This window comes from Dromiciops gliroides, chromosome 5, assembly GCF_019393635.1.
Source record: "Dromiciops gliroides isolate mDroGli1 chromosome 5, mDroGli1.pri, whole genome shotgun sequence".
NCBI lineage: Eukaryota > Metazoa > Chordata > Mammalia > Microbiotheria > Microbiotheriidae > Dromiciops > Dromiciops gliroides.
The window spans coordinates 303,274,473-303,284,484 of record NC_057865.1 but is presented as its reverse complement, the minus strand read 5'-3'; positions in this window follow the sequence as shown (position 1 = coordinate 303,284,484).

Sequence of the window (10,012 nt, the reverse complement as noted above, 5' to 3'; positions counted from 1 at the left end):
AGTTTAAAAAAGGTCACTGAATTCTGCACACCCTTTGACTCAATGATACCACTAATTGACATATAACACAATGAAGACAAATGTATAAAGAAAGGTCCCGTGTGGAGGGGGAGGTGCATGACCATGTGTGTGCATGCACAGACACACACACATTCATTAGTGTGGTCAAGAATTAGAAACAAAGTGAGTTCCCATTAATAGGGGAACAGGAGACTGAAATATGGTATGCCAACATAATGGAATACTAACAAAAGATAAATTCATAAAAACTTTGGAAGACTTGTATGGACTGAGATAGAGTGAAATAAAGAGTACCAGAGGATAATCTACAGAATGAATATAATAACAGAAAAACTAAGAATTCTGCAAGAATTCCAGATTTTTTTCTGCAGTGATCAATCATGACTTCAGAAGAATGAACATTAGATTGTAAGCTCCTTAAGGTTAGGGACTGTCTTTTGTCACTTTTTATGCCCCCTAACCCCAGTGCCTATAAGATAGTAGGCACTTAATAAATATTGATTGATTAGTCATACCTCCCATCTCTTGGTAGAAAAGAGATGGAATGGATATGTAAATAAGGACATGTCCAACATATTAAAATATTTTGTTTGCTTTTCCTTGCTTATTACAAAAGATAATTTGGAAGATGGTGGAGGAAAGGCAATGAGCTCCCGTACTCATGACACGATCACTCCAAAAAACATCCAATTAAGGTCGTAGGAAAATGCCCGGAGCAGCAAAACTCACAGAAGAATGTGCTGAAATCATCTTCTAACCAAGAACATCTTGGAAAGTCAGAAGGAGGGAGCTGCTGTGCTGATATAGGAGTCGGGCCCAACCCCACAGTCACCCTGACACAGATCTAGTCCCAGGAAGTCCTCACCAGAGAAGGAGACCCCCAGAGCCTCTGAATCAGCTGAAGCACCAGTGTCATCTGGAACTAAGCTCACAGTCTGGTGAGTGGGCTGAGCCCTGGGCAGGGAATAGACTACAGGGGTCTATGCTGGTACTAAAGCAGAACTTGGATTTTACACTCCTACTGAGAACCAGGTGGTAGGCTCGAGTAGAAGTGGCCCGGGTGGGGGAGGGGCACAGGCTCATCGAGCTATCAACCACAACACACAAAGCTGGTTGATTGGCAGGTTGGTCTGGGGTCATCTAGGACCAGGAAACAGGCTGGGCGAGGGAAGAACCTGATTCTCCTTAATTCATACCACCTGGGACTTCTTAAGCTTGGGATACTGCAGCCTGGAAACAGTGCCCCACTTTAAGGAGCTAAAAGTCTAGTAAAAGAAAGGCAAGATGAGCCGACAGAGAAAGGTGAGGAACAAGTATCTCATCTTGTTCCATTATCAGATACAAATTACCATGCTCAATATACCACTAATAAACTCCAAAGAAGAACAAGAGTAAAGGAAGCCATCAAAGAATTGTAGGATGGAAAAAGAAGATGGACTATCCCATGGCAAATAGGAGGGATGATGGGTAGGCTGAACCAGAGTGTTCCACTGGTACCCTAGCAATGTCTAGAAAAGTCAAGGAAGGTCAGATGATGTCATGCCTCCCTCTCTCCGTCATGGGGAGCTGAAATAAAAAATGATTGACCACTGAGCCAGGAAGAGCCACCCACTCAGGGTAACTAGGCCATCTAATGGTTTCTTTCTAGTCTGTGTGTGGGTAATCTATGAGACTCTTGAAGTTCTCATGGGGAAAAATTGGAAGGTTTCCTTCCCTACCACTGAAACTATGTCAGCCTCATAGCATCAAGAACACGTGCATTGTAAAAAAAAAAATGATGAAGGGGATGGTTTTGAAAAACTTGAGAAGATTTATATGAATTGATGCAGTCAGGTGAGTGGAATCAAGAGAACAATTTATGCGATAATGACAAGATTGTAAAGACAAACAACTTTGAAAGACTTAGGAACCCTGATCAGTAACATAATGACTAACCACAATTCTAGAGTAATCATGATGAATATACTACCCACATCCTGATAGAGAAGTGATGAACTCAAAGTAGAGATTGAGGTTTCTTTGGACATGGCTAATGCCTAGAGGACCCTAAGTGGCACAGTAAATAGAGTGCTGGGACTGGAATAAGGAATACCTGTGTTTAAGTTCTCCTTCAGACACTTACTAATTCTGTAACCCTGGGCAATAACCTTGTCTTGAGTTTCCTCCACTGTAACATGGAGATAATAATAGCACCTACCTTCCAGGGTAGTTGTGAGGATCAAGTAAAATAATATTTATAAAGCTCCTGGCACATAGTAGGTCCTTAATAAATGCTTGTTTCCTTCCTTCCAAATTCATGAATGTTTTGTTTGACTATGCATGTTTGTAATGGGTAATTTGTTTTCTTGTTTTATTTGTTCGGGGAGGGGAGGAAGAGATGGAGGAGAGGGAATTGAGATCTAAATAAAAATTAAAATTTTATTAAAAAAAGATAATTTGTATTTGGGTGCATACATGTGTGGGGAGGAGGGTAAAGTTACAGGTTAGTGATTGAGGTGCAAAGAAAAGGAAAAGAATATCAATGTCACATTTTAAAAGTATGCATAAAACAAAAAGTTGACAAGGAAACAAACAGGGAAACTGTTACTATTTATTGTGTTAAACTATACACACATATCCACAACCAATTGGATATAACAGGTGTTTGGTTTCATGAACCATCCTCTTTCTGTTCTTCAGCTAAGGAGCTGCTAATGCTTATAAATAAGTTTATAATAAAAATGAAAGTATAAATAAAAAAAAATTAGGGCCATGGGTCAGATGACATCTTTGATTCCTTACAGTTCTAAATCTTTGACTTAAATTCTATTTTGTATCTAAGAACTTAACTCTGCTTGGGTTTAATCATTTGCTTTAATGTCTATTTAGCAACTCATCTTTGTCCAGTATTTTTCCTTTCTCCTATTGCTTTCTACATTTCCTTCCCTTTTGTGTAAGAAGCAGAAAGTCTTGTTTTGCCACAATTCAATTTCCTGAAACTCTTGGGTTCCACAAGTAATTTGTCTCAATTTTAGAAGATGACGCTGTTTGTATTTCTTCACCTGGACTGCTTTGAATGACGTTTGTTGGAAACTCAACTGGTTTATCTAATAAGTCAAGCCTTTTAAAGCTTCATTGTTGGCTCTAGGAAAGGGGACTCTATAGTTAGGATACTTCTAAAGGAACATGAATAGGCTCATACTCAGCAGTTTTCAAAAGGATGGTTTGAAAGAATTTGTCTATTTTATGACTTCCTAGCATGTTGGAAGGAGATAAGCTTTTGACATGGAAAAATTTCCTAAAATGTATTTTAATTTTTGATGTCAAATATTCTGTACTTTCAGTGAGAGGAATGTATGCCCTTTAATGGAACTCAGAATACAGGACCTCATTTTTTGTTACTTAGCAGTTTTAGTTTATAGACAACTCTGGGGCTGACGTAACACAAATAATGGGAGATGGGAATGGCATCTCCAGGAAGGTGATATAAATTTGTTATTTTTAATGACTTAAATGAATTCAAAAGGTTTCAGGGGCCACTGTACCAATTGTAGGAAGAACTTTCTGTTCCTTGAGAAGCAAAAAAGAACCCTTCCAGTTTTAGCTACCAGAACTTCTAAAACAATACAGGGAAAGAAAGAAGAATAAATTTTTTTAAATGGGCTCTCTCTTTGGCCTGGCCTATCAACAGATGGAATTTAAGTTCCTGAAGTGATGGTAAGTATTTATTTTTCTTTCAAAAGATAAAAAGTTATTTTTCTCCTAGTAGCTTCAGGTTGCCTGTTTCTTCTTCCCACCCCCCGCCCGCCCCATCCAAGCCCACCAAGATCTTTCATAGCATCTGTCAGAGGCACGTTTGTCGCTTTCTTAGTAGATCCTGGTCTCACATTGTACATGTTTCCTTTTCCAAGTTTTATTCATGTGATATGATGCAATCAATGCTTTGTTGAATATGAAATAAATTCATTTTCATTTTGAGAAGGAGCCTGAAGGCAGGAGGTCAGCAAAGTGCCTTTATTTTCCCTAAAGCCATGATAAGAGAGAAATTGAAAATGAAATATCTATCTATCTCAAGTATAGGTTGTGACTCTCTTGGTCCAATAGAAGACATGAGTGCTAAGGGTATTTTCATTTCTTTTAAATGTTGTTTTTAGGTTTTGGAAGGCAGGAGACCTTCTGGCTATACAACTTTCTAGCTGTGTGACCACCAGTGAATCCCTTCACCTCTCTATTCGGTCTAAACCAATCCAGATCAACAATCACTGTATGTATACCTATCTATTGCCTTCAAGTGCTGGGATAGATGTAGGAAATAAAGGGAAATTGAAAAACAGTTCTGGCTTTCACAGAGTTTGCATTCTGGTGATATGGTCTATGGACAATATGTCTTATCCTCCTTGCATATAAAATGAGTGTTTAAGCTAGATAATTTTCAAAGTTGCTCTCAGATCTGGCAGTCTAAAATTCTGATCTATACTTTTCTAAATTTCAAAACACTTTCCTTTTAAAACAAATTTAATGTATTTTATGTGCAAATCTAATCAATCTCTGTTACTGCCCTCCAAATGAACAACCAAAAGTCCCTCTATTCAATACTTGTAAAATCATTGTATCATATTTAGAAATGCCTTAATTTGCTTGCTATAATTTTTTTTTTTGGTGAGGCAATTGGGGTTAAGTGATTTGCCCAGGGTCACACAGCTAGTAAGTGTTAAGTGTCTGAGGTCGGATTTGAACTCAGGTCCTCTTGAATCCAGGGCCAGTGCTCTATCCACTGCGCCACCTAGTTGCCCCCCCCTTAATTTGCTTGAATCAATTGTTTCTATAAAGCAAGAGTTATGTATTAAATGGGAGTAATTTCATGAAAAGAACAAAATACATTATTAGTCTTACAGCTTTCTTGGGTGTATTATCTTTTGAAATAGTGTGTTATATGTATAAATGAATTTTAGTCTAGGTCACAAGCTTGACACAGTATCATTTTCTTTGTTGTCAGGAGCCTTAACCTAAATTATGTCAGATTTCCCAACATCTTTAAATCAGAACTATCACTGGAAACGCACACACACACACACACACACACACACATATGATATTTTTTATCACATATACACACATGCTACACACATTTTCCCCAGGGCTTTTTTGTTTGAGATCAATAATCCTCTTGTACTGATTACTGCTGACTGTTAAGGTCATGCAAACTAGCATGTGAAATGAATAGCATTTGCTTAAATGGCTAGATTTGGGAGCATGGGGGATTGGCGAAATCCTGTGCCTCAGAAACTCTTGCCAGTTTCAAAGATCTGCTCACTGAGTCAGCATGGTTTAGGTTGATTCAGCTTCTTTATTGGAAAGGATGACAGATTGGCCCTCCTTAAACCTATAGTAAGGGGAGGTATGTATGTGCGCGAGGAACTCAACCATTGATAATTTCCGTTATTGCTCTTCAGAGGTTCAGAAGTGATAAAGAATTTTAGAGAAGTTATAATCCCTTCCCTCATGGAATTCACATTTTGGTAGATTCATAGCCTAAAATGTTTTAGACCTTAGTGATATCTAGTCCAATGACTTTTTTCAAAAGAAAAGGAAACTGAAGTACTTTGATCTTAAAGTTTGGTATAATCTTTTCTCTTTGTGTTATAGATATATGACATGACCTGTTTCAGTTGTGTCTGACTCTTCATAAATACCAATACTGTCCATGGGGTTTTCTTGGCAAAGGTACTGGAGTATTTTGCCATTTCCTTCTCCAGTAGATTAAGGCAAACAGAGAGGGTAAGTGACTTGCTCAGAGTCACACACCTAATAAGTGTCAGAGGCCAAATTTGACCTTGGGTCTTCTTGACTCCAAGCCCAGTGCTCTATCCACTGAGTCTTCTAGCTTCATTTTATATGACATAACAAATATCTCTCAATTCCTTGATGTCCATCAGACATAATAACAAAAGCAGACTTGTAATGAAAGCCACTAGTGGGCATGAGTTGAAGCATGTACATATCTTTGTATGGAAAAAGACTTTAAGAAAAGTATAAATAAAAGAAGTGACTTGTTTAAAAGATTCCAATAGAACGTACAGAGAATATCTCATTATTGTCTTCATATCTACAGCACCTACCATGGTGCCTGACAGATAAGAGGTAGTTAATATGGATTTGTTGGAATACAGTTGGAAATTTTTAACTAAATATAAAAAACATAAATTGCATGTCTTGAATTCTGATTTTTTTTTCATTTTAATGAAGAGAGTTTGTAGAAATTCATTTTGTTTTGGCTGAGCAACAATGCGATTTATTAGAAAGAATGCTGGGCTTTGCATCAAAGACATGGATTTAAGTCTCAGTGATGCCATTTACTAGCTGTGTGCCCTCTGGCCATTCAGTTCACTTTTCTCTCAGGCTCCAATTGTAAAATAGGGATGATAAAGCCTTTGCTACTTCCAGTGCAAACTATAAAGAGCCACGTAGATTGGCCCAATTGTGAGTGAACGTATTCTGAAGTTCTCTCCAGTCATGTTGCTATAGCTAAACCTGGTAAGGCAATTAACATCTTTCCCAATTATGGGAGTAACTTCTTTCCATGGGTGGCTAATGTATTTTTGAATTTGTGGGTTCTATTTTTGGTTGTGAAATCATGCAGGGGAAAGAGACCTCGACATTGGACAAGTCCTTACTGTTCCTTTGAAAGGGCCTATATTTCAGAGAGGATAAACAAGATATACAGTTATACATTTGAAAATATGCAAAGAAGATGATCTAAGTGCCTTAGCTTAACCACCTTCAATGTCTGCCATTATTCTCAGGTAGAATCTATTTCTACTCCTCCCACCCCTCCCCGACATTTGCCCCAGACATCTTCTTTATAATGATCCTTCATGTACTCCTAAAATAGTTAACATTTATCAAGTTCCTGCAATAGCTAGAAGATGCCTTTAACAGTTTGCAAGGAACAATCTTTTCCCTTGGGGAGCCATTATCCTAGAAATTTCACAACTGGAGAAACATAGCAAATGAGGCTCTAGTTGAGCCACTAGAGTCAATTATATATTTAAGTAGTCAGAAGAACTCAAACTTTCTCAATATACTTAGGTCTTTCAGTGTAGTGGAAAGAGCTGGAGCTGGGGTCTGGAAAGACTTGGGTTGAAATGCTGCCTTGGTGAATCACTTAATCTCCTTCAGTCTCAGTATACTCACCTGTAAAATGGGAGTAATCATACCTACAGTATTTCTCAAGGTCATTGTAAGGATCAAATAGGGTACAGTATATGAATGCTCCTTAAACCTCAAAATGTTATATAAATAACATCCCCCTTCACCCACATAGAAAGTAAAATCCTTGTAGTAAGGGGCAATTTTAATTTTTGTCATCATATTTTGGTAGTGTTTGTGGGAGAGCTGGGCTTTTCTACATCCTTTCATAATACCATCTTTTTTGGGGGGAGGCAATAGGGGTTAAGTGACTTGCCCGGGTCACACAGCTAGTAACTGTCAAGGGTCTGAGGCCGGATTTGAAACTAGGTACTCCTGAATCCAGGGCCAGTGCTTTATCCACTGTGCCACCTAGCCGCCCCCACAATGCCATCTTAAATAGAAGGCCTCTCCTGTTTGTTGGTTGACTATATTGCAATAGTGTTTAATTAACGTTTCTTGGAATTTTGTATATTAAGCAAAATGAAACCATTTATCAAGTTAAGCAGAAGTTGTAGGACATCAAACTAAATGATTCAAAGAGAAGAAAAGGACTATTTAGAGCTTTTATTATTCAGTTTAGCTTTGTATGTTGGACATATTAATTGGGATCATTACCTGGTATTTACTTTATGTTGTACAGAAAAAACTAGTGAATGGCCTGGTTAGTCTAAGTCTGCAAACCATATACCATATTGATTTATTCACTAAATACATAAATGTATCCGTAATAAAAGAAGCTGCAAGAATTTGAATTGATATTCTGGATTCAGACTATTATTATTATTCTAAATATCTTGGTGTTCATATTTTTTCAGTTTTTATGCTATTTAGGGGCAACAGGGACATCAAATTAGCGATCATAGAATAATTTTGTATCTACATACACTCAGGCTTGTCCTGTTAAAATTCCAAGCAAAACTAAATGGGATGGGGAGGGGTGGATAAAATATCATGACATTTGTTTTGTTTTGGTTTTGGTTTTGGTTTTTTGGTGAGGCAATCGGGGTTAAGTAATTTGCCCAGGGTCACACAGCTAGTAAGTGTCAAGTGTCAGAGGCCAGATTTGAACTCAAGTCCTCCTGAATCCAGGGCTGGTGCTCTATCCACTACACACCTAGCTGCCCAATATTGTGACATTTTAGAAGAAAATTAAATCCTACAGTCTTCACTAAATTTATAGACTCATCATTCCACCATAGTTCAGGCCAACTGGTCTCACAACCCTGCTATTTTTATCCTATTTTGTAGATGAGAGGTTAAGTGACTTGCTCAGAGCCACACAGCTAGAAAGTGTCTGGGGCTAGATTGGAGCTCAAGTCTTCCTGACTCCAGGTCCAGTGCTCTATCAATTTTAAGGTCTCTACAATTGAATGCCTCTGTTTGGGCCTATGGGAATTATAGATTTCAAGCTTAAAAGAATCTTAGACAGATCATCTAGTTCAAACTCACTTATTTTACAGATGAGAACATTAAGACATACAGGTGAAATGCCAGCTCAGTTACCCAAGTAGCAAATAGATCCCTTCTAACTACTGAACCTAGACCCCTTCTGCCGCACCTGCTCCTAACCAAGAATAATCATTCTCAAATGATAGTAGCCCACAATTTCAAAAATACAAGCACAATCAAAGATAAAAATGAACACCCAGATCTTAGATAACAATTCATTTACACAATTTTTGTACTACCTCTGATCCTGTCTGAAAGCATGGGTAGATGTGGACCCAACTGTGCAAAAACAGCAACCCCTTCTAGCACACTCCCATCATATCATAGATGCAGATGCAAATCTATGCTTGCCTTATGAAACTTGGGAAATTTCTATGTCATAAAAATAAATGCAATGGCTTTTTCCAGTACTTTTGTATGATTTCCGTGTTTTGCAATGAGATCTGAGGTTTCTCTGCTGGCAATTTGTATTTGTCATTTTTTCATTATTTTATATTTATGTTTTTGTGTCATAATACTTGTATCTCATAGTTTTTTAAATTGTAAAAAAAAAAAGGAGAAATAAAATTCTGGACACTGAGTCATCCTTCCTCTTATGGAGTAAACATTTAAAGTCATTGACTTTGAGTCAGCTCATTCTTATAAGGCTGAATTCTCAGTCCTGTAAGCATCTCTCTTGAAAAAGGTTGTCACTGGGACTTCATGGGCTTTTCTTATGAAAAATTATCCCCTCTCTCCATACAAAGAAATACGGGGAGCCTTTTTCAGTGGAAATGCACACACACCACACATGTGTGTATTCACACATATACATATATCTAAAATGACTGAATAACATATATATTTTTTATCTGTATATATTGCTGTGAGACAGATGATAGACCCCATTTCTTTACTTTCAATTCATTTATTAGTGATACAAATGTCAAATTAAGGGAAGGTTGGGAAAACTCCTCATTTGGAAACTCCCTTCTACAAATGGAAATCTCTGCATCTTGGCTAAGGATCACAAATTTAAAGCCAGAGGAAACCTTTTAAATCATGTCCAGCTGGGGCAGCTAGGTGGCGCAGTGGATAGAGCACCAGCCCTGGAGTCAGGAGTACCTGAGTTCAAATCCGGCCTCAGACACTTAACACTTACTAGCTGTGTGACCCTGGGCAAGTCACTTAACCCCCAATTGCCTCACTTAAAAAAAAAATTAAATCATGTCCAGCTCCCTTATTTTATAGATGAGGAAAATGAATACCAGAAAGGTAGAGTGATGTAATAATAATAGTAATAGCCAGCGCGCGCGCGCACACACACACACACACACACACACACACACATATTGCTTTAAGAATTGCAAAATACTTTAATTTATTATCTCAG